Genomic DNA, 21,911 nt, shown 5'->3' on the forward strand with positions numbered 1-21,911 from the left:
CCTTAGCATGTCCTCCAGACCTACATGGTCGGGTTGCCCATTAATCCAGCCTTGCCTCAAAGCCTTCGTCTCCCTCTCTCGCTGTTCTCCAGCCTGACCATCCTTCCTTCCCACTCCACAGGCACCAAGCTCCTTCCAGCCTCAGGACCTCTGCACATGCTGTCCCCACCCCCTGGACTTCTACTCTTCAGCTGGCCAACTCCTCACCTGTTAGGTCTCAGCTTCAATGTCAACACCTTGCCTGACCTGTTCTCTGTCACAGCTCAAGCTTGTAACAGAGTACCTGGCCCAATGCAGGTACCTGCTTCTGAATGAATGACGGCATTTTTAGTATAAACCCAAAATGCAGATCGTCTAACTTCATCTTCCAGACACAGCACAGTCAGCCACTCCAACACACAGAGGAACAATGCGCTGAGCCAAGTACTCAGAGAAAAGTCCTTGGATAGCTTTTCCAGAGTCAGAAATACAATTACCCGGACCCTGGCCTCACTAGCGTGGAGCCCTACATAAAGTTATTCTGAAATTCAAATTCAACTTTCCTCATTCTGAAAACCATCTAGGTGGTCAGTAATCTATTTTTACCAAGTGACATTAACTAAGGAATGACTAAATTAGCCAAGAATGGCACACTCAGTCACCTTCTGACATTTTTCAAACATAAACAGTAAGCTATAACATCCCCACAGAGTCTTCCGGGCCTAAATTTCTGTGAATTTATTAACTCCAAATTTAGATTCCTATCTTATACCTGAATTTTTCTATGTTCTTAGAAATAGAAACCATTGTTATAATTCAAAACAAAGGTTCACTGACCTGAGCAAATTGCTGATTCATTCTGTAATGCTGATAAAGGATGAACAGGCATTTTAAAGCTTCCTGCATCTCAATTTGGAAATAACTTCTGCTCTCTGCTCAGTACACAATTTAAATTTTAAGTCACCTCTTGATATTTTGCTTTCCAAGTCATTTTTTTAATGAAACAAATTCCTGTGGCTTTACCATATTTTAATAACTTTAAGGTAATTTATCTAAAAAAAGTATACAAACTGTTAAAATCCTGAGGTGAATACTCCATCATGGAACCAGATCTTTAATGCTTCAGAACAGAAATTCAGAATGAAGATGGAGTTCCCTGTGCACAGAAGAGCTGGACTTTATTCACTTCAGTGAGAAGTCTCACAACTTGGTTGTCTAAGTCTCAGTGTAGAAGGGCATGGGAAGTAACCTAACACCAAGGACTCATAAGAGAGAAGGACCATCATCCACACATCCTTCATCTTTCACTTGAGGATGACAAATGTTCTTTCTACAAGTGCCTACCTGTGCCATACAGCAGACTGGTGCCATGAAAACACACACACAAAAGACAGTCCATACATTAAAGAAGAATATAGCCTGGAAATGTTTGAAAATGATACCTTGGAGTGAAAGATATGACAATGATCACTATAATCAACTTACACAGGAATGTGGGCAGTTCCTAAAGGTATCTGCAGTAAGACTTCAAATAAAAACTACTTTCTGGACAATTCTCATTTAACCATAATGTTCAATTAATTGGAAGGGGAATATAGAAGAAGAAGGCAGCAAAGGATGAGACGCTTAAATAGCACCACTGACTCAAAGTCATGAATTTGAGGAAACTCTGGGAGACAGTGAAGGAAGGAGGAGCCTGGCATGCTGCAGTCCTTGGCGTCACAGAGTCAGACATGCCTTAGAGACTCAAGGACAACAACAAAGGAAGAAAGAACATAGGAAATCCAAGTTCCAGAACCAAAAGAAGAGCAGCAGATTCTTCTGTTATATCCTCTTACTACAGCAAATGTAAGAAACAATGAAGCCTCTGATGTGTGTAACATATGTGGCAGCTATTCGATTGTTAATGGGACTGTTATATCTCGATGGAGTATAACTGCGTTTTGAAAACAAGAACTAGCAACTAGAATTGGCTCATACCAATAGGGCGTATTTACTGAATTATGTATTGTCTACCATGCACTTGTCACTATTTTATTTACCAACTTAGAGGCAGGATTTACATTGAATGAACTCAATGAGTTTTAAATTTAAAATACAGAATTCAGTGAGTTTTGATACTTGTATGTGTGGATGAAACCACCACCACCATCAGGATAAATTTCCATCCTTCTCAAAATTCCATATGCCTTTTTGAGGTCTCTCCTTCCCTGGTCCCCTGGTCCCAGGTAACCAATGATTTGCTTTACATCACTGTCGATCGGTGTGCATTTTCCAAGATTTTTGTGTAAACAGAATAACACATACTATTTACGTAAACAGAATGTACTCTGGCCTTCGGTTTCTTTCACTCAGTTTAATGACAATCAGGATGCATACATTCGATGTTTGGGTTCTTTATTGCTGAATAGTATTCCATTATATGTACACACCACCATATGTTTATCCATTTAACTGTGGATGCACTATTGTAATAAAGACGTGTGCTTGTGTGCTAAGTCACGTCCGTCGTGGCTGACTCTTTGCCACCCCACGGACGGTAGCCTACCAGACTCCTCTGTCCATGGGACTCTCCAGGCAAGAATACTGGAGTGGGTTGTCCTACTCTCCTCCCTGGGATCTTCCCGACCCAGGGATCGAACCTGTGTCTCATACATCTACCTGCACTGGCCAGCAAGTTCTTTACCACTAGCGCCACCTGGGAAGCCCGTAATAAAGATGTACTGTTTCCAGTTTGGGGGTTGCTCTAATAAAGCTTCAGGGAACATCTTCACAGACGTATACTTTATTTCTCTTGGGTAACTAAATACCTATGAGTGGAGAAGCTGAGTGATATGGTGCTGCTGCTGCTGAGTCGCTTCAGTCATGTCTGACTCTGCATGACCCCATAGATGGCAGCCCACCAGGCTCCCCCATCCCTGGGATTCTCCAGGCAAGAACACTGGAGTGGGTTGCCATTTCCTTCTCCAGTGCATGAAAGTGAAAAGTGAAAGTGAAGTTGCTCAGTCGTATCTGACTCAGCAACCCCATGGACTGCAGCCCACCAGGCTCCTCCATCCATGGGATTCTCCAGGCAAGAGTACTGGAGTGGGTCGCCATTGCCTTCTCCTGAGTGATATGGTGAGTTTCTGTTTAACTTCTTAGAAACTGCTAAACACTGTTCCAAAGTAATTGTATCCTTTTCTTGCTACCAGCAGTGTGTGGGAGAACTCCAGGTGCTCCACATTCTCACCAACCTTGGTCATGTCAGTCTTTTTAATCTTAGCTATCCTAACATATACAGTGGTACAGCAGGAGACGGTGAAGGACAGGGAAGCCTGGCCTGCTGCAGCCCATGGGGCTGCAAAGAGTCGAACACGACTGGACAATTCAACAGCAGCGCTGTGGCTTTAGTTTGCATTTCTTGACGGCTAATCATGTTGAGCATCTCTATATACGCTTGTTAGCCATCTGTATATCTTCTTCTGTGAAATGTCTGTCCAATTATTCTGTCCATTTTTAACTGGACTATCTTCTTCTCGAGTTGAAAGGGCCAGCAGAATTTTGATCAAGATAGCAGTGAATCTAAACAACAATTTTGGGAGAACTGCCATCTAACAAACCGAGTCTCCTGAGGCATGAACATGGCATATCTCCCCATTTACTTAGGTCTTCCTTAATTCTCTCAGCACTATTCTCAAGTTTCTTAGGAAAGAGATCTTGTACTCTTTTGTTAAACTTATTCTTAAGTTTTTTTTTTTTTTATAGTTACTATAAACGGACTTGTTAAACTTCACTTTCTGGTTCTCTTCGATAGTATAGACATAAAATTGATGTTTTTAAATATTAACCTTGAATTCTCCACAACCGTACTTCATTTATTAGATCTGTTTCTTTGTAGATTCCTTAGTATTTTCTATGTACACAGTCATGTCATCTGCATAGAGACAGTTTTACTTCTTTCCATCTTCACACTTTTTCGCCCTTACTGCAATGATTTGGTAGTGAGAGTAGTGAGAAAGGGCATCCTTGCCTTATTCCCCTGTAATGAAAGTGTTCAGTATTTCATCATGAAATATGACATTAACTATGGGTGTTCTAAGATAGGCAACTGATGGGCAAAAAGGGAGGTGCAGTAGTTACTATGCCAGTTAACTTAGGACTCCTGTAAGATACTCAAAGGGAAAATGAAAAGAAAAAGCAGAGTGAAAACTTCCAACAGTTCCCCCTGAGGAGTAAAATTCCCAAATTCACTCAGCCTCTTCCAAGGGGCTTCGTTCCTACACCGCTTTCGAAGTATTTGCCCCAGACATCTATAAGACTGCACCATCAGGGACTAGAGATCAGTCATCAGAGGGCACACCTAAGACTGACTCTCTCAGAACCTTGCAAATATGGTCGCTGTCTGCTCTAGAGATCACCAGAGGCGGACAGCACGGAACAGTGTTCTAAAACTGGAGGACAACCCTGCCAGTGGGCAAATTACATACCTCTAACAATTCCTTTTTTTGGAGGGAGGGGGAGAAGGGACAAGGATAGTACGTCACGTTGTTGTTCTTCAGTCGCTTAGTCCTGTCCGACTGCTGGGAGGATCAAATGAAATAACATTCCTAATGCCCTTAGGAGCGCCTGACACATACCAGTGTTCCCTAATTGTCAGTGATTATTTGAATTTGATGTTAGAAATGTTTTTGTAAACATAAAATATCCTGAATAGCCAAAGCAACCTCGAAAAAGAAAAACAGAGCTGGAGCAGTCAGGCTCCCGGACTTCAGACTACACTACAAAGCTACAGTATTCAATGCAGTGCAGTACAGGCACAAAAAAAGAAATATAGATCAATGGAACAGGAGCGAAAACACAGAAATAAACCATGCACCTATGGTCAATTAACCTATGACAAAGCAGACAGAAGAAAAGAGTCTCTTCAGTATCTATGACAAAGCAGACAGAAGAAAGAGTCTCTTCAGTAAGTGGTGCTAGGGAAACTGAACAGCTCAATGTAAAATTAACTTAGAACATTCTCTAACACCATACACAAAAATAAATGCACAATGGATTAAAGACCTAAATTTAAGAATGGATACTATAAAACTCTGAGGAAAACACAAGCAGAACACCCTTTGACAAAAATTAGAGCATATCTTTTTTAATTCATCTCCCAGAGTAACGGAAATAAAAAAAAAAAAAAATAAGACCTAATGAAAGTTAAAAGCTTTTGCACTGCAAAGGAAACATTAAACAAAATGAAAAGACAATCTACGAACGGGAAAAAACATTGCAAATGATGCAACCAACACGGGATTAGTCTCCAAAACACACAAACAGTTCATACAGTTTAATATCAAAAACACGAACAACCCAATCAAAAAAACAGGCAGAAGACCTAACAGACATTTCTCCAAAGAAGACAAACAGATGGCCAAGAGGCACATGAAAAGATGCTCAACATCACAAATGATTAAAGAGAAATGCAAATCAAAACTATAATAGGTATCACCTCACACTAGTCAGAAGGGCCATCATCAAAAAAATCTACAAATAATAAATGCTGAAGAAAGTGTGGAGAAAAAGGAACCCTCCTTCAGTGTTGGTGGGAATGTAAATTCATATAGTCACTGTGGAGAACAGTATGGGGGTTCCTTAAAAAACTAAAAACAGAGCTATCGTACAATCCGACAATCTTTTTCCCAGAGAAAACCATAATTTAGAGAGATATATGCAGCCCAACGTTCACTGCAGCACAACTTTCAATAACCAAGACACTGAAGCAACCTAAATATCCATCGACAGATAAACGGATAAAGATGTGGTCTATATATGTGTATACACACATATACACACACACACACAATGGAATATTACTCAGCCTTAAAAAGTGAATGAAATAATACCATTTACAACAAGAAGTATGAACCTAAATAGTATCATACTAAGTAAGCCAGACAAATGTCATATGATATCACTTATATGTGGAATTTTAAAATAAAGATACACATAAATTTACATTAAAATAGAAACAGACCCATAGACATATAAAACATGCATGCTTACAAAAGGGGAAAGGAGGGGCAGGGAGAGGGATCACTTAGGAGTTTGAGATTAACATATACACATTACTACACAGAAAACCAACCAGGATATACTATATAGCACAGGGTACTGTACTCAAAATTCTCAAATAATCTATAAAAAAAAATTTAATAATCTGAATGTGTGTGTATCTGAATCACTTTGCTACACACCTGAAACTAACACAACATTGTAAATCAACTATATTTCAATAAAAAAATAAATGTTTTTGAGTGGCATCGAGTGACCTTGAAACTGTAAGGAGAGAAACGTAATAGCATGTTACTTAGCTTTCCAGTGCTCAATATTGACACAGGTATAATAACATGAACACTGCTAACTGGTTTTCATTTTTCAGAATAATGGGAGACTTAATCATGGTTATTAAATGAAATGTAATTATTAACCTTGACAAATAAAGGGGACAGGGTGAGAGATAGAATCAGACAGAACCCAAAGGAAAAGCAGTATTTCTTTATGACGTATACTGAGTCAAAAGATACTGCCTTAAATACTGTTATCTGCAAACAGATAACATCTTAGGTTCATAAATATAATGAGGGCATAAACAAAAAACAGAGGTAACCACCAAAGAACATTAAATAGCAGAAACGGGTAAAGACGAATATTATCTCTGAAGCCAAATTAGGTGTGCGATAGACGAGACTGCTTTACGATAAATCTATTGTTTTTAAATCAAAAACATGTAATACTTTGTAAAAACATGAACCTAAAAGATGTTTAAACAGACAATAAACAAAATAAAAAAACAGTGAAACTCAGTTAAAGTCTAAACTGCTGATAACTTAGCTGTAAGGCTTATTGCAACTTTTTAAAGATTCCTCAAACAGAAAAGGAATTTGATAAAGAGAAAAATCTATCTTTAACCAAAATCTTAGATTACTTTGACAAAACTAGGAGATAGTCAGGGAAGAAAAATATAATAAGATTTCTTCTTGTTTGGGAACAACGTTATACATACTGTTTAATATTACATATTGACAAAGATATTAATTCAAATAGATTCTTTAAAAATTTAAGGGTATCCTTCAGGGAAACAAGCTGTTAAACTGCCTAACTGACTCACTGGAAGAAACCCTGATGCTGGGAAAGATTGAAGACAGGAGAAGAAGGGGACGACAGAGGATGAGATGGTTGGATGGCATCACTGACTCGACAGACATGAGTTTGAGCGAGCTCTGGGAGTCGGTGATGGACAGGGAAGCCTGGCATCCTGCAGTCCATGGGTCGCAAAGAGTCGGACACGACTGAGCGACTGAACTGAGAGCACTGATTCTCTGAAAGCTGTTTTATTTCTGCCAAGAAAACCACTCACATAACAAAATTTGGCAGCTGCTTTTGATAACACTGATGATCTAAACCACGAGCTGCTTCTTTAAGGAGACCAATAAAATTGACAACCTTCTGTAGTCTCACCAAGGAAAATTATGAGAAAAAGAAAAATACACATTTCCATTGTTATACAAAAATACTGCAGTGGCTCTTAAAATTTCTTGACCCTCCACACATCCTTCGAACCACAGTAAAATTTACTGCTCTCCTTTATAGTGCTGCTGTACTGTGGTCATTTGTGTCCGACTCGTTGCAACTCCACGGACTAGAGCACCCCAGGCTGCTCTGTCTATGGTATTTCTCTGGTAAGCATATGCGAGTGGGTTGTCATTTACTTCTCCAGGGGATCTTCCCAACCCAGAGATCAAACCTGCGTCTCTTGCATCTCCTGCATTAGCAGGTGGAGTCTTTACCACTGCACCACCTGGGGAGCAGGCCTTTATGGTAAAACTCAAAAAAAAAAAACACAACTATTTATATTCCCACTGTCTCCCAACTCTTCCCTCTCTCTCTTCATTTGAGCCCACTAAAATCAAGCCTTCTCCCCTCCACTCCCTGGGAATTACTCTGTGAGGATCAGCGGCCTTCACATCGCCAAATGGGAAATATTGAGTCTTCTCAGATAGCATCTTAGCAACACTGACCAGGTTGATCATTCCCTCCCTGAAATCCTTTCTTCACTTTGCTTCCTGAATACCACGGCCTTCTGATTTACTGCCTCACAAACACCCCCTTGTCAACCTGGTGGATTCCCCCTCTCCTCCAGGGCTCTAAGTGCTGGGGAACCAGGACTTGGTCCTCCCATCGCTCCTTCTCTTTGTAACACTCCCTACGAGAATTCATCCAGACCCACAGAGCAGACATGATCACTGATGGACTTGGTGTATACTCTGATATTTACATTTCGTCTAATCTCACCTATTCTCGAACTCTGTACTCACGTACCCAACCGCATGCTCAAATTACTACCTGTATGTGTCTAGCAGACATCTCACATTGAACATGTCCACAAACCTTGGTTCCTCGACCTCCAGCTAGGATATACATCAAAATATTAACAATAGTTACATTTAGGTAATTTTTCCTTGTTTCTGCCTTCAAATTCTTAACTATAAACACATATTACTTTAGAATCAGAAAAATGTTCAAACAGACAACAAACTATAAACAAAAATATGTGCCTTCAGAAAAAAAAGGCAGTTCCATTTCAGTTGTCTTTAGGGCTCCCAAGGAATGTCAGTTATTTTTTCCCCCTTTATAATGGATATTTTCTCCAGTCATCAGTAGATACTGATTTATCACTGACCGGAAAATTCATGGGTAACTCTAAAACACTGTTTTAAATCAGGCTCCATTGATATCTCCACAGTAATTACAAAATAATTAAATTTCATAGAAATTTTAAAAGATGCTTTGATGTGGGAAAAGACCTTGTTACAGGAAAATAAGAAGAAAAGATCCATCAAGTCCAGTCTAGCTCTGTGAATACAGGCAAATGTGCGTCCTTGTGACTTAAGCGGGGAGTCCCTGCCCTCTGTGCGCCCCAAAGGTCTTTGAAAAAGATAAAGTATTACACACAAAATACAAAGAATTATGAAATGCATAAGAAAATCAATTTTAGCACCACCAGCAGCATGATATTGGAAAGAACAAGTAGTGGGATATAATTAAGGTAATGCAGGTATCTCCAACAGTGTTATCTCTAAGATCTTAACCTCACCCTACAGGTTCCCCATAAGGAAAACAACACCAACACTTACGTCAAGGACTGAATGGTTGGCTGCTTTTAACAGCACAGTGCCTGGCATAAGACTTATCATTATTATTCCCAACTTTATGCAAGTGACCAAAAGAAAACTACATTTTCCAAGGTTCTACAAACCCAAAAAGTTAAGCTACAAAACACAGAGATTCCGGAACCTCTAAAAATGAAAGAATGAGTAAGCCTACTAGTGATCTCAACAAGATAAAAACAAAGTATTAAGATTACACAAGTCTGCTCAAGAGAATGGATAATCTCATAGACCCAAAGAATTCCCAACTAAAAGATGACATTCATCCAATACAACACACTTCCGTTACAGATGAGGAAACTGAAGTCCCGAGACGGTAGTATCTTAAGGTTAAAAAGGTCTTCTTCAATGTAATTGAAATATTACATTTCAATTCATATTACATGATCTAAATAGTGATGCTGTGTTGAGGACAAGGGTAAAAGTGAGAAGGAAGAATACAAAGAATAGAGGGAAATGCCTCAAGGGTCCTCTGCGTGTAATGAGAACGTTAGACAAAGATTAAAAGGACATTTAGGGAGTAGACATTTCCCCTTATTATGCAATATTTGGTTTATTAATTTCTGATCAACACTTCTTGAATCACATAGATCATTAAAAATCTCATAGATCATTAAAAAGAATCTGACACTAAACTAGGCTGAACTTAAACCAAAGTCAAGTTATACCTAATGAAATATCCATAGAAATTTAAAAGAAGGACACAGTGCTAGAGATATTTCACCAAAAGTTACTTTCAATACAGAATAATAAGTGTTCCTGTCCTACACTCATAATGAAATATTCACGGCATTTGTTTTCAAGCTGTAAAAATTATAGCCGTGATTTACATTATTTCTAATTGCCTAGAGGAAGTGAAAACCTTAAAACTAGACCTCGGTCAGAATGACCTTCTGTAGGTCTAAGACTTGACAAATATAGTATGCAAAGCAACTGAAAACACAAGCAAACCACGGAAAAGGGGCCCTTGAAATTCCCAACCACTCCAGAAACACCTTCTCATCCCGACTCCTAATAAACCTGAGTCAAAAAAAAAAACAGATTAAGAGAAAAAAACATTAAGTAACAATGTTAATTATATAAGGCAACAGTTACAGTAGGTCTTCCCTGGTGGCTCAGTCCATAAAGAATCTGCCTGCAATGCAGGAGACCCAGGTTCAATCACTGGGTAGGGAAGATCCTTTGGAGAAGGGAATGGCTACCCACTCTTGCTTGGAAAATTCCATGGACAGAGGAGCCTGGCAGGCTACAGTTCACAGGGTCACAAGAGTCCGACACAACTTAGCAACTAACACCACCAACCACCACTGCAGCTGCAGTAGAGCAATTACAATATGAATCACAGATACGAAACTTTCTAATTTTAGTAGAGGTACTAAATTGAAATGCTTTATTTAAAGATAACTTAATCCACTAATCCCTGGTAGGCAGTACAGTGCTAGGTATCTCAATAAACATAGCTACAACTAAAATTTTAAAATCTGTTTCTCATTATTGATGTTAACTTGGAAGTCAAAATTACCATCTCTAAAATGGAAAACATCAAGCTGTAGGCTTTCCATCTAGCCTTTAAAGAGCTAGTTTCCAACATATAATCCCAAGATTTAGTCAGCTAAGTAATATTAATTTGAGGCCTATTTTTAAAAAAGCTAAAATATTCCTCAGTTCAAATATTATTTGAGGAACAACTGACTAGGCAAATACTATTGTTTTTCATCTGAGATGGAAAGTGTTTCGGCAGTACTGTCTTTCTAAATTCTACCCAAAAAAGTAATACCATTTCAGAAGCCTCCCCTAACCATCTATCACAGCTATTCATTATTCTCGATTAGGAAAAAAAAAACCTATTAACAGTTACTCTCTATTTGATGAATTCACAACACTAAGTGTTTCTTTACTTATGCTGCTTGTTTGCCCTTCCTATGGGGAGGGCTGTGCTGTGCGCTGTGCTTAGTTGCTCAGTCGTGTCTCTTTGCGACCCCATAGACTGTAGCCCACCAGGCTCCTCTGTCCATGCGGATTCTCCAGGCAAGAGTACTGGAGTGGGCTGCCATTTCCTTCTCCAGGGGATCTTCCTAACCCAGGATCAAACCCAGGTCTCTCACATTGCAGACGGATTCTTTACCATCTGAGCCACCAGGGAAGCCCAAACAAAGCACCAAAAACGGGACTGAGAAGAAGGAAACCAAGTCCTCTGAACATATATCAGAGTGCTGGGAGCAGTTCAGAGTGTAACAGAAACACTGCAAAACTGAAGGGGAATTATTTTTGAAGTTTGAAAGGTATGGCAAACAAGCTAACCACAGGACAGCTTTCCCTCCGACAAGAATGAGTGTGTAAAGAGGGACTGACGGATCTGTTTGTAACCAGATTCAAGGACGTGGGTTCCAAAGGGTCCTGGCCGATTCAGGCAATGAACCAACTACCCAAGCTGGACTAGCCTCACCACTCACGACAGCCACAGACATCACAGGTGGGCGTGCCCTACAGAGGCGGAGAGAGAGTGGTTCCTCTTGGGTTAGATACAATCAGAAGCTACAAGACACACTTATGTATTCTCCTTTCCCTGCAAGCAGGAGGAGGATCACAGAGAACTGTAGAACTGTTCAGAGGACCGAAAGAAATATATTCCTTCTACACCTAATTTTTGGGGTAGAATGGGCAAATTTTCACAACTTTAAAAGTTAAACATTTAAAAATAAAACATTTATGTGATCTGATGGTAAAAATAATACTTGATCATAGTAGGAAATAAGAGGGGAAAAAAATCACCTAAAACCCCAAATCCAAAGACAACCACATATTCTCTCTCTACTCAGAAGTATGTGTCTACAGAGTAGCAATGACATTTATATGCTGCTGCTGCTAAGTCACTTCAGTCGTGTCCGACTCTGTGCGACCCCACAGACGGCAGCCCACCAGGCTCCGCCGTCCCTGGGATTCTCCAGGCAAGGACACTGGAGTGGGTTGCCATTTCCTTCTCCAATGCATAAGAGTGAAAAGTGAAAGTGAAGTCGCTCAGTCGTGTCCAACCCTCAGTGACCCCATGGACTGCAGCCCACCAGGCTCCTCCATCCATAAGATTTTCCAGGCAAGAGTACCGGAGTGGGGTGCCACTGCCTTCTCTATATGCTACCACGTGTAATACAGATAGCTAGTGGGAAGCTGCCGTGTAACACAGGGAGCTCAGCTCGGTGCACTGTGGCCACCTAGAAGGGTGGACTGGTGGGGCTTGGGGGAGAGGGGAGGCTTAAGAGGTAAAGGATATATGTGTACATACAGCTGATTCACTTTGCTGTCCAGCAGAAATACACTCCAATTGTAAAGCAAATATACTCCAATAAAAAAAAAAAAAGTACCTGTCTGCCTGTAGTGTTGGTGTAAGTAGCAGGCAAGCACGATCCTGCGGGCCATCCAGCTATCATTCGCCCCCCTCGTTTTCTAACCAAATCCTGACTGTGCCTACAAGTCTACTCCACCTGAGGGCGTGCGTTTCTGGGGGTAACAAACCCTAGTCCCAACCTAAGACGAATCACAATCCGTTTCAGCCAGTCACTGTGGTCCCCTTCCCTTGACACTGACTTGTTTAGACATAAATTTATGCAATGCTGACTCAACAGAGGAGAGGCTGGGGTGGCATCTACTATGAGGTCTTTGGGAAAGGCTTTTATCACTGATAGAGAGACATCACAGGAAAAAAAAAAGGCTTCTTCCAAGAAACTTAGTCATACTTACGTGTACACTTGAACTTGTGGCAGTCATCTTGCAACCTTAAGAGGAACTAGCCGTGGGCAAAATAAACATATATCCTGCATTTTCAACTTTTTCTCACTGACCTTACTTTTAAAAACATACACACACAGACACATCTTTCTGACCCAACCTCCCCCTACTAAAACCGCTCTCTCTTCTCTACTCTTCTCAAAAAAGCTATCAAAACAAGCTGTTTCCTCCCCTAAACTATGCACTCATCATTGACATTCCTAGGCTTTTTAAATTTCCCAAAACTTATGCTTCTTCTACCCTACATTTTCAAGGCACATTTGACATGTTGCTATTTTGGCAATGAACACACGCTACAGTAATGGTTTGCCCTGCAGATTATAATCTCTGAAAACACTGCCAATATCTAGAAAAGTTCCTGGCATATAAAGCACAAATATGTGTTTCATAAATGAAATGGAAATCCAATGCCTAACAGACAGGCATATCCCGAATGTTGAAATGAGTGTAGCAACCCTACAATCTACAAGCACCAGAATATGCCTTTGTGTGTGTTAAGCTGGGAAGAACAACAAATGCACAGGAAAACAAGAGAGCAAAGTGCCTTGAAACCTGAAGACACAATTCTTCTTTACTCTCCAGGAATCAGAGGGCTGGTCAGAGTTAACTCAGTAGCAGAGGGGAGGGCGTTTCCACACCCTGAGATACCATTGGTATCTCAGAACCAATGGCGGGAAGGCGTGCCAGGATCTGGGTGACTCTGCCACTGGTCAGCTCTGCTGCCAACCTGCGCCAGGGAGGAAGCCCTGCTGCCAACCTGTGCCAGGGAGGAAGGGGCGTCCCAGCCCTCCCGGGGCCTGGAGCTGGCAACGCATCTGACCAGTGACAACGGGCACACCTCAAAGGCCAGCCGCGCACAAGCATACACACACACACACGCAAAAACCAAAGAAATACATTAGAGCTTAAACTGTACTTGCAACAGTCCAAGAGACAAGGAAGCAGGCAAAGTTGGTGGAAGTTCCAGATTCAGCCCTACCCAGCACTTCCTTTGGTATGACAACTAGGAATGAAGGGATGTAAGCAGAGAACTCTACTCAGTTAAGCAAAAATGCTTTTCTACTTCAAAAGTCACTTCTGAGTGTGAAAGAACTGATTAAAAGAGCAATGGCTTTTTTCTTACTTCCCTTTCTAATTTTAGTAATAAATCCTATCTAGAAGGCAATGGCACCCTACTCCAGTACTCTTGCCTGGAAAATCCCATGGATGGAGGAGCCTGGTAGGCTGCAGTCCATGGGGTCCTAAGAGTCGGACACGACTGAGCGACTTCACTTTCACTTTTCACTTTCATGCATTGGAAAAGGAAATGGCAACCCACTCCAGTGTTCTTGCCTGGAGAATCCCAGGGGCGGGAGAGCCTAGTGGGCTGCCGTCTATGGGGTCACACAGAGTCGGATACGACTGAAGTGATTTAGCAGCAGCAGCAGCAGAGGAGAGTCCTGGGCCATGCTGGGAACACTCCTCAGAAAAACAGTAAATAAAGAGACACTAGATATTTTTCAGTAGTCATGTATGGATGTGAGAGCTGGACCATAAAGAAGGCTGAGCACCGAAGAATTGATGCTTTTGAACTGTGATATTGGAGAAGACTCTTGAGAGTCCCTTGGACTGCAAGGAGATCAAATCACTCAATCCTAAAGGAAATCAATCCTGAATATTCATTGGAGGGACTGATGCTAAAGCTGAAATTCCAATACTTTGGCCACCTGATGCGAACAGCCAACTCATTGGAAAAGACCCTGATGCTGGGCAAGACTGAAGGCAAAAGAAGAAGGGGACGACAGAGGATGAGATGGTTGAATGGCATCACCTACTCAATGGACACGAGCAAGCTCCAGGAGATGGTAAAGGACAGGGAAGCCTGATGTGCTCTAGTCCATGGCGTCACAAAGAGCTGGACACAACTGAGACTGAACAACAAGATACTTTGAAAATGAAAAGTGTCTTGGACCAAGATCTGACAACCACAGTTTATAATACAGTTCAGTGCAAAATGCTAATGAAATCAGTGATGAAATTACTGATCAAATGAAATTACTGATCTTACCAAACCCCACTTACTCCAAAAAGACAACCTAATCATTGAAACCTAATCAATTCATTGAAAGACTAATAAATCTTTTATAGCTGCCCATTTTATAGCAAACTCTCTGAAGGACAAGTACGTCTCCTCACTGATTTAACTAAATTCCAAAAGACGCTGGCACACTTTAGAGGAGAATAAGGTATTAAGGATATGAAGATAGCAGCAAGTAGGAAGTGAAGTGGATGGGTCATATCATTCCAACAGGGTCCTAGGAGGTCACCTCCTTAGGCAAAAACATCTCCCTTGTGAATCCTAGAGGCTGACCAGTCAATAAAGAGAGAGATCAGTGTGTGTGTTGGGGAAGAGGAAGGGAGAAGGCAAGACATTCTCTATACACATACCATGGTTAGTCTATAACCTTAGAGGTGGGATACTGCCAACGTCCAGGCAACAAACAAATGGAAAAAATGACCCCATCATATAAAGTGCTTTTTAATGTAATTTGACTTTAATGGGGGATGGGGAAATGGAGTGCAGCTGACCACGATGACTAAGATCCAATCTAAGAAATGACAAAGTAAAAATGACTTTACCAGATAGTACCTGGGGGACTGTTATTTCTTTACAAAAATATCCTTTGATTACTAAGTTTCCTAAGCCATTAAGAAAATGACTTGCTGCTAAGTCGCTTCAGTCGTGTCCAACTCTGTGCGACCCCATAGACGGCAGCCCACCAGGCTCCCCCGTCCCTGGGTTTCTCCAGGCAAGAACACTGGAGTGGGTTGCCGTTTCCTTCTCCAATGCATGAAAGTGAAAAGTGAAAGTGAAGTCGCTCAGTCGTGTCTGACTCTTAGGACCCCATGGACTGCAGCCTACCAGGCTCCTCCGTCCATGGGATTTGCCAGGCAAGAGTACTGGAGTGGGGTGCCATTGCCTTCTCCGAAGAAAATGACTTATGTTTATTTTTTAAAAGGCCATGACTTGCACAGAGCTTCAGCTGCATGGAGGTAACATTCTCTAAACAGTGTCAGTACTGAGAAAGGAGCCAGCAGCCCGCTGACTCCATGGCATGCCCGCTGTGCTTCTAGGACAGTCATTAACAACCAAGATCCTGGCAGCCGCTCTGTCTTTGTTCCTTACATTTGCTTGGGGACAATTTTTATGATGCTATTAATATTCTCTAAACTGGCCCTGATCCTCAATAACACAAAGGATCGGTTCTAGAGGAGTGATCATATTAAAGGAGAATAGTAGCCAGACAACCCAAATTATATTTTGCCCAATCTAATCCTAAGTCAATTACAAGGACAAAGAAGTCACAAGATCAATTTTCTTTCTATCTTAGGAGATGAACTAAAAGAATGATTTAAATCCAGCTGCTTCCTCAATCCTCACACCCATGAGGCAAACAGAAAGCAGAATTCTCAATGATCAAGAGTTTTAATTTGGTACACATTTCAAGTAACTTAAGAGTTTAGCAAACACTTTTTTCTTTCACTCTTTCGAAAATTCCCAATTTCCAAAGCACAGAACTAAAATGAATCCACATTATACCACCAATGCAGCATCTGACAGTTTACTGAACACACACAGCCAAACCACATTAAATGTTCCATGGAGACCAAATAGAAGACATATATCATTATCAGTAAGAAACTGACACATTCTAGTCAAAAGGATGCTCAAAACCTTTGACATGACCTTTCTGAACTACTAATAGATGCAAGAAGCTATATGCTAAATACATCCACTGTTCATCATGGATACCTCTCTATATTAATACAGGGACGTCATTTTTTAAAAAGTACACCACCTAGATGTAACTAACTGGCAGGTAAATTTACATTGCAAATGTTCACGACATACAAGCTGTAAAGGAGAATCAATATTAATAAATCAGTTCTGTCTTGATGTTAATAAGCAGGAAGAGACCGGACAGGTTACTAACCTGCCAGACCACAGCGTCCTCAACCATAAGGGGAGGAATAAATAGATTAGATGCAGGATGGCAGGTGTTTTCATTTATTAAAAAGCCAATTCCAATTAACTGTAATAACAGCCTCTAGAGCATTTGGCTGAGACTGTTTAATCGGCTGATCCCTTTAATAAAAAACCATGTCCTGTGCTCCTTGCCCTCAGAAGTGGTCTCTGTTTGAGATGCTGCTAGCGATTTGTCAGGATGTTCACTTGAGCTGTTTTCCCAGTAACAGCCACGCGTGGCACACCCACGGGCTTCTCTTCAATCTCTCCTCTGATCAATGGTTGAAAGCAGCTCAAGGAGGCGACAAGACAGGACTGTAACCAAGTATTTCAATGAACTAAAGAACAGACGATCACAACCAACCATATTGATGTTTAATGTGGAGCCAGCACTGTTCTAACCACTTAACACATATTAATGTACTTAATCTGCAACCACCTCTATGACGCAGATTATATTATCATCATTCCATTTTACAGATGAGAAAAGGAGACACGACTAAATGAAGTAACCTGTCTGAGGCTTCATGGCAGGTAAGTAACAGAGCAAGAACTTGACCTTCAGCAGTCTGGCTTTAGGTGACTCACTGTCAGTAACTCTGCTTACTGCTTCTCTGTCAACTGTACAGTGATCAGACCCACCACTTCAGTTCTGTCAATACTATGGCAGCCAGAAGCCCAGGTTTCACGGTGGGTGTACGGCTCTATTTTATCTGCAGTCATGAAACGTTTGCTTTCTCCAAGGGGCCTGGATCCAGGCAATTAGTGCTCAAACTACCCATACCTTGGGCTTGGGCAGATTACCTTATTTGGCATATTTTTTTTAATTAAAATAGTTTCATAAGTCATCCATTCCACCACATAAAATACACCATTTAGTAGTGCATGCGTGTACTAAGTCATGTCCAACTCTTTGTGACCCACGGACTGTACAGCTCTTCTGTTCATGCAGATTCTCTAGGCAAGAATACTGGAGCGGGTTGCGATTCCCCTCTCCAGGAAATCTTCCCAATCCAGGGATCAAACCTGCGTCTCTTATGTCTCCTATGTAGAAGCCTCAGGAAATCGAGTTTAGGGTTAGGACGATTCTCCCATTAACAGAACATTGGTCAGAAAGCTGGGAGGAAGAGATAATTCCTTAAACCTAAGTCTTGGAGAGGATAAGCATTGTGATGAGAATCTCTGACAACTGGCCATTTTAAGGGGTTTTGTGACCATTATTCTCAACATCATTTCTCACAGTACAGGAGTGCAAAAGGCATATGGCCTACAAGATTTTAACTGAATGGTAAATACTCACCATCCCCCAGCATGCCTAGAAGGCTGATTTTCTGAGTAAATCACATTCTCCTAAGGGGAGAAATGCCACTTTCCAAGTGATCTGCTCAATATGTAGTCTTCTTAATCCTTGTTAAAGGGGCCCCTTGTAAACTTGGCCCCCTAAAAATGCAGACTTTGAGGTGTAACAGCACAGAGTAATTGTTCAAAGAATATGTTACATACAAATTATACTGCAGTGTGCAGATTCTTTTCCGGTGGTCCCATTATACTCTTTCACTTATTACTACACTTCAGATCCTATCCATGAAACAAACCAACCTCCTGACTTGTCTCCAAATTCAACATACATGGTATCATAGGTAATGGGCAACTCTGCATTTTTTGTTCTTTCCATTCTCAACATCAACAGTGTAATGATGAAATAAATGTACCCTCAAGCTTCTAAATCTTTAATATACAGGATTTTAAAAAAAACCACATGTGAAATAATTTATATTAATTAAGAACATCTGAAAGAATGATAGCTTTTAAGAGGAAATCACAAGTTTAAAAAAAAAAATAAACCCTAGTTGTTGTTGAAAGAGTACTATTGGCAGTGGTTAACAAACTATGTTCCCAACGGTGGGGTTGCAGGGGAGGGGGGGGGGGCATGCAAAAAATCTACGTTATAAAACATGCATGTACTACTGTTAGTCTGTACCTTGAAGATTAATGTCTTTCTTATTTTATAGAAGTGATGTTTTAAAAAAACCAAGGGCTTATTGTTTTCTTCCAAATGAATCATCTGGCACCCACCTTAGAAGCCCAAATCCCTAAAAAATTCATGATTTCTAATCTCTTCTAGTTGCAAACGTAAAGGACCATTTTCCACTACAAAATATCTTAAATAAAAGCCCATCAAAAAGAAAAAAGATTCATTCTTGTGACCACAGATAAGGGCCAGCTGCTCCCAGTTCACATTCCCCATCCCTAAACTTTGTAGACAACAGGGACTGTATGCTTGGGTCTCGGGCGTTTTTTAAAGCAAGAAGTAATGATCCAACTTGGAAAGACACCAGCGTCATCACTCCTCAGACAATAAGACAGACAGCCATATGGTTTGCCTTCCATCAGTCAGCACTTTCTAGACTTGACCCAAAGAGACCTGTTAATTCCACCCACGTTCTCCTCTCCGCCACCGGAAACTACTACTGTGTGCCTGAAAAGCCACGGTCCATGAAAAACCAAGAGGCAGGCTCCTTCGGTGTTCTCCTAAATATGAAGGACAGATTAAGCGCGTTTTCTGAGATGTATACACCACACAACAGCAAAACCACAGGGAAACAAAAAAAACCCTGAGTGCAGTAAGAGAAATGAATATTTCTGTTACAGTACTGTTGGGAGGTGACTCCTAGCTGCACATTTCTTCCTCTGTTTTAGCTCTCACTGGCACAAACTTCTTAGGCAGTAGGTCACGAGGCTGCTCTGTGTTTAAACACCACCTCAGCGTTAGTTGGCCGCTTCCTAAGAGTGCTGGCACCTCACCCACTGATTACCTGCATCCACTCACACACAACCCCAGCTTCAGGCCTCTGAGGCAACCCTTCTGGAGTGCTCCTTGGCCTTTTATAGTGGAGGCATGTGATGAGCGTACCGGCACCAGCTGTTCCTAATTACCTCTCCGGCTGGGGCGAATGACTCAGCAGCCCAACTTTCTTTTTAAGGAGTCATTTACCTTGCGAGCCAACCAACAAACGGAACAATGGTAAAGCACTTGACACGGCTATAGGTTAAACAACAACAATCACGCACGATGCCAGGCTATCACTTAAACCAAGGCGGTCCTACAGCAGGCTGACACCAGGTGTCTCCCCCACCCCCACCCCGCCCCGTCCCCAGGCTTCCCTAGTGGTTCAGACGGTAAAGAATCTGCCTGTAAAGTGGGAGACCCAGGTCCGATCCCTGGGTGAGGAAGATTCCCCTGGAGAAGGGAATGGCAACCCACTCCAGTATTCTTGCCTGGAGAATTCCACGGACAGAGGAGTCTGGCGGGCTACAGACCACGGGGTACAAGAGAGTTAGACACGACTGAACGACTAACATCTTTCTTTATTCCAAAGGCTGAAATAGGGAGCCTTTTCCAGTCCAGGCAGCCCTTGCACCACTACCCAAGACCAGGAAGAAGCCAGCCGGCCTCTTCCCACTTCTCTGCTTGACCATGTGAAGCGCTCAACCGCGCTCCGTCACTCGCACGCCCGGGTGTTTCCACCCCCTTTACCATTCGGAACTGCAGCCGGAAAGGCAAACCCCTCCTGGCTACAAGGAGTGTCAAAACACAGGAACCCAAGATCTAGCCCTCCACACCCGATACTGACAGAATTCTCGCCCAAAAGACAAGGCGTCCCTACAAAACAGCCTTTGTTCCTCCGAGAGTGACCTCGCAGCTTGTTTCCCCCCGCCCCCGCCCCCACGCAATTTCTTCCACAATGACTACTACGCTCTACCTCGGAATCAGCCCGAACCCAACGCTCACTTTGCATAAAAGCCTTTCTGCACGATTCTACTCAATGACACAAAACTGCCGCGCAAAGACGCGCGAGCGACGGCACTCGCCTGAAACACGCACAAAGCTGGCGTCTCTACGAGCAACTCCCACTCTCACCCGACTGTGGGAGCCTTTGATTACAGCGTGCTGAGCAAAACTCCCAACAAAGAGGGTGGGGGGGTGGGTGGGGAGGGGATCCTGGGATCCCCTGGGGGCTCCCCCCAAACCAGTCTTGGCGAAACCCAGCCAGCTCCTCAAGGTGGTGGTTGTGCTCCAGCCACCGACTCGGCCTTTCTGAGTCCGCGATCACACGCGCCACCTACACCCCCCGGCTCTCCCCCTGGGCAGACGGGAGGCCGACAGCTCGCGGGCCGCAGCGGCCGAGGGTGGGCGGGAGAACAATACGAAGCCAGGCCGGCCGTGCGGGCGCTGCTGAGGTGTCACAGCCGGGCACACCGCGCGCGGCATCAGGGCGGGGGTGAGGTGCGCCCGGGAGGCGGCGGAGGGCCCCCCGCCCCAGCCCCGCGGCGCCGGGTAAAGTACAGAGCCGGCCCGTAAACAGCGGCGCTGGCGGCGGCGCGCGGGGCCGCTCGCCCCTTCCGGCGGACGCGGCCCCTTCCAGGAACCCGAGCCCGAGCCCGAGCCGCCCCGCGCGGGCCCTGCTCCGAGGCCCCCCGCGCCCGCCGCCCAGACCCAGTGAGCCGCCGCCCCTAGTCCTCCCCTCCGCCGCCACCCCTGGATCCGCCCGAAGACCGCCGACGGCCCCGACCGCGCGCCACCGCCGCGCCGAACGCTCCCGGCGAACGGCGCCCGGGACGGGAGAGCCACTCACCACAGCCGAGGCGCGGCGCGGCCCGACTGACGGCGGCGAGCGAGCCAGACGGGCCGCGCGGGCAGCGATCAGGTGACTCACTCCCTCCCGGCGGCCAGCCTCCCCCTCCGGGCCCCACCCCTCCCTTCGCTCCTAAGCCGCGGCTGCCACCGCCCCGCCCCTTCCCGGTCCCGCAGCCCCGCCCACCCATTTCACGAGGCCCCGCCCCGTAGGCCAACCTCAAGAGGCCCCGCCCCTCCCGCTCCTGCGCGCCTAAACCCCGCCCTCCCGAAAAGCCCGCCCTATACGCCTGCCGGGAATCCCGACTCT

At 43.3% G+C, this 21,911-nt stretch overlaps 1 protein-coding gene across 5 annotated transcripts in view; it reads right to left on the bottom strand.

Moving 5' to 3' along the window:
• The window catches only part of BACH1 (BTB domain and CNC homolog 1), an 85,202-nt gene extending 63,572 nt beyond the window's left edge, over positions 1-21,630 (bottom strand). For all 5 annotated transcript variants that reach the window (XR_009494760.1, XR_009494761.1, XM_059887428.1 and 2 more), the window contains exon 1: positions 21,603-21,630. The gene's annotated coding sequence lies outside the window, so the exon portion shown is untranslated. The remainder of the gene's footprint in view (positions 1-21,602) is intronic.
• Between the last annotated feature and the right edge of the window lie 281 nt (positions 21,631-21,911).

Source organism: Bos taurus, chromosome 1 (assembly GCF_002263795.3).
Source record: "Bos taurus isolate L1 Dominette 01449 registration number 42190680 breed Hereford chromosome 1, ARS-UCD2.0, whole genome shotgun sequence".
Classification (NCBI taxonomy): Eukaryota; Metazoa; Chordata; class Mammalia; order Artiodactyla; family Bovidae; genus Bos; species Bos taurus.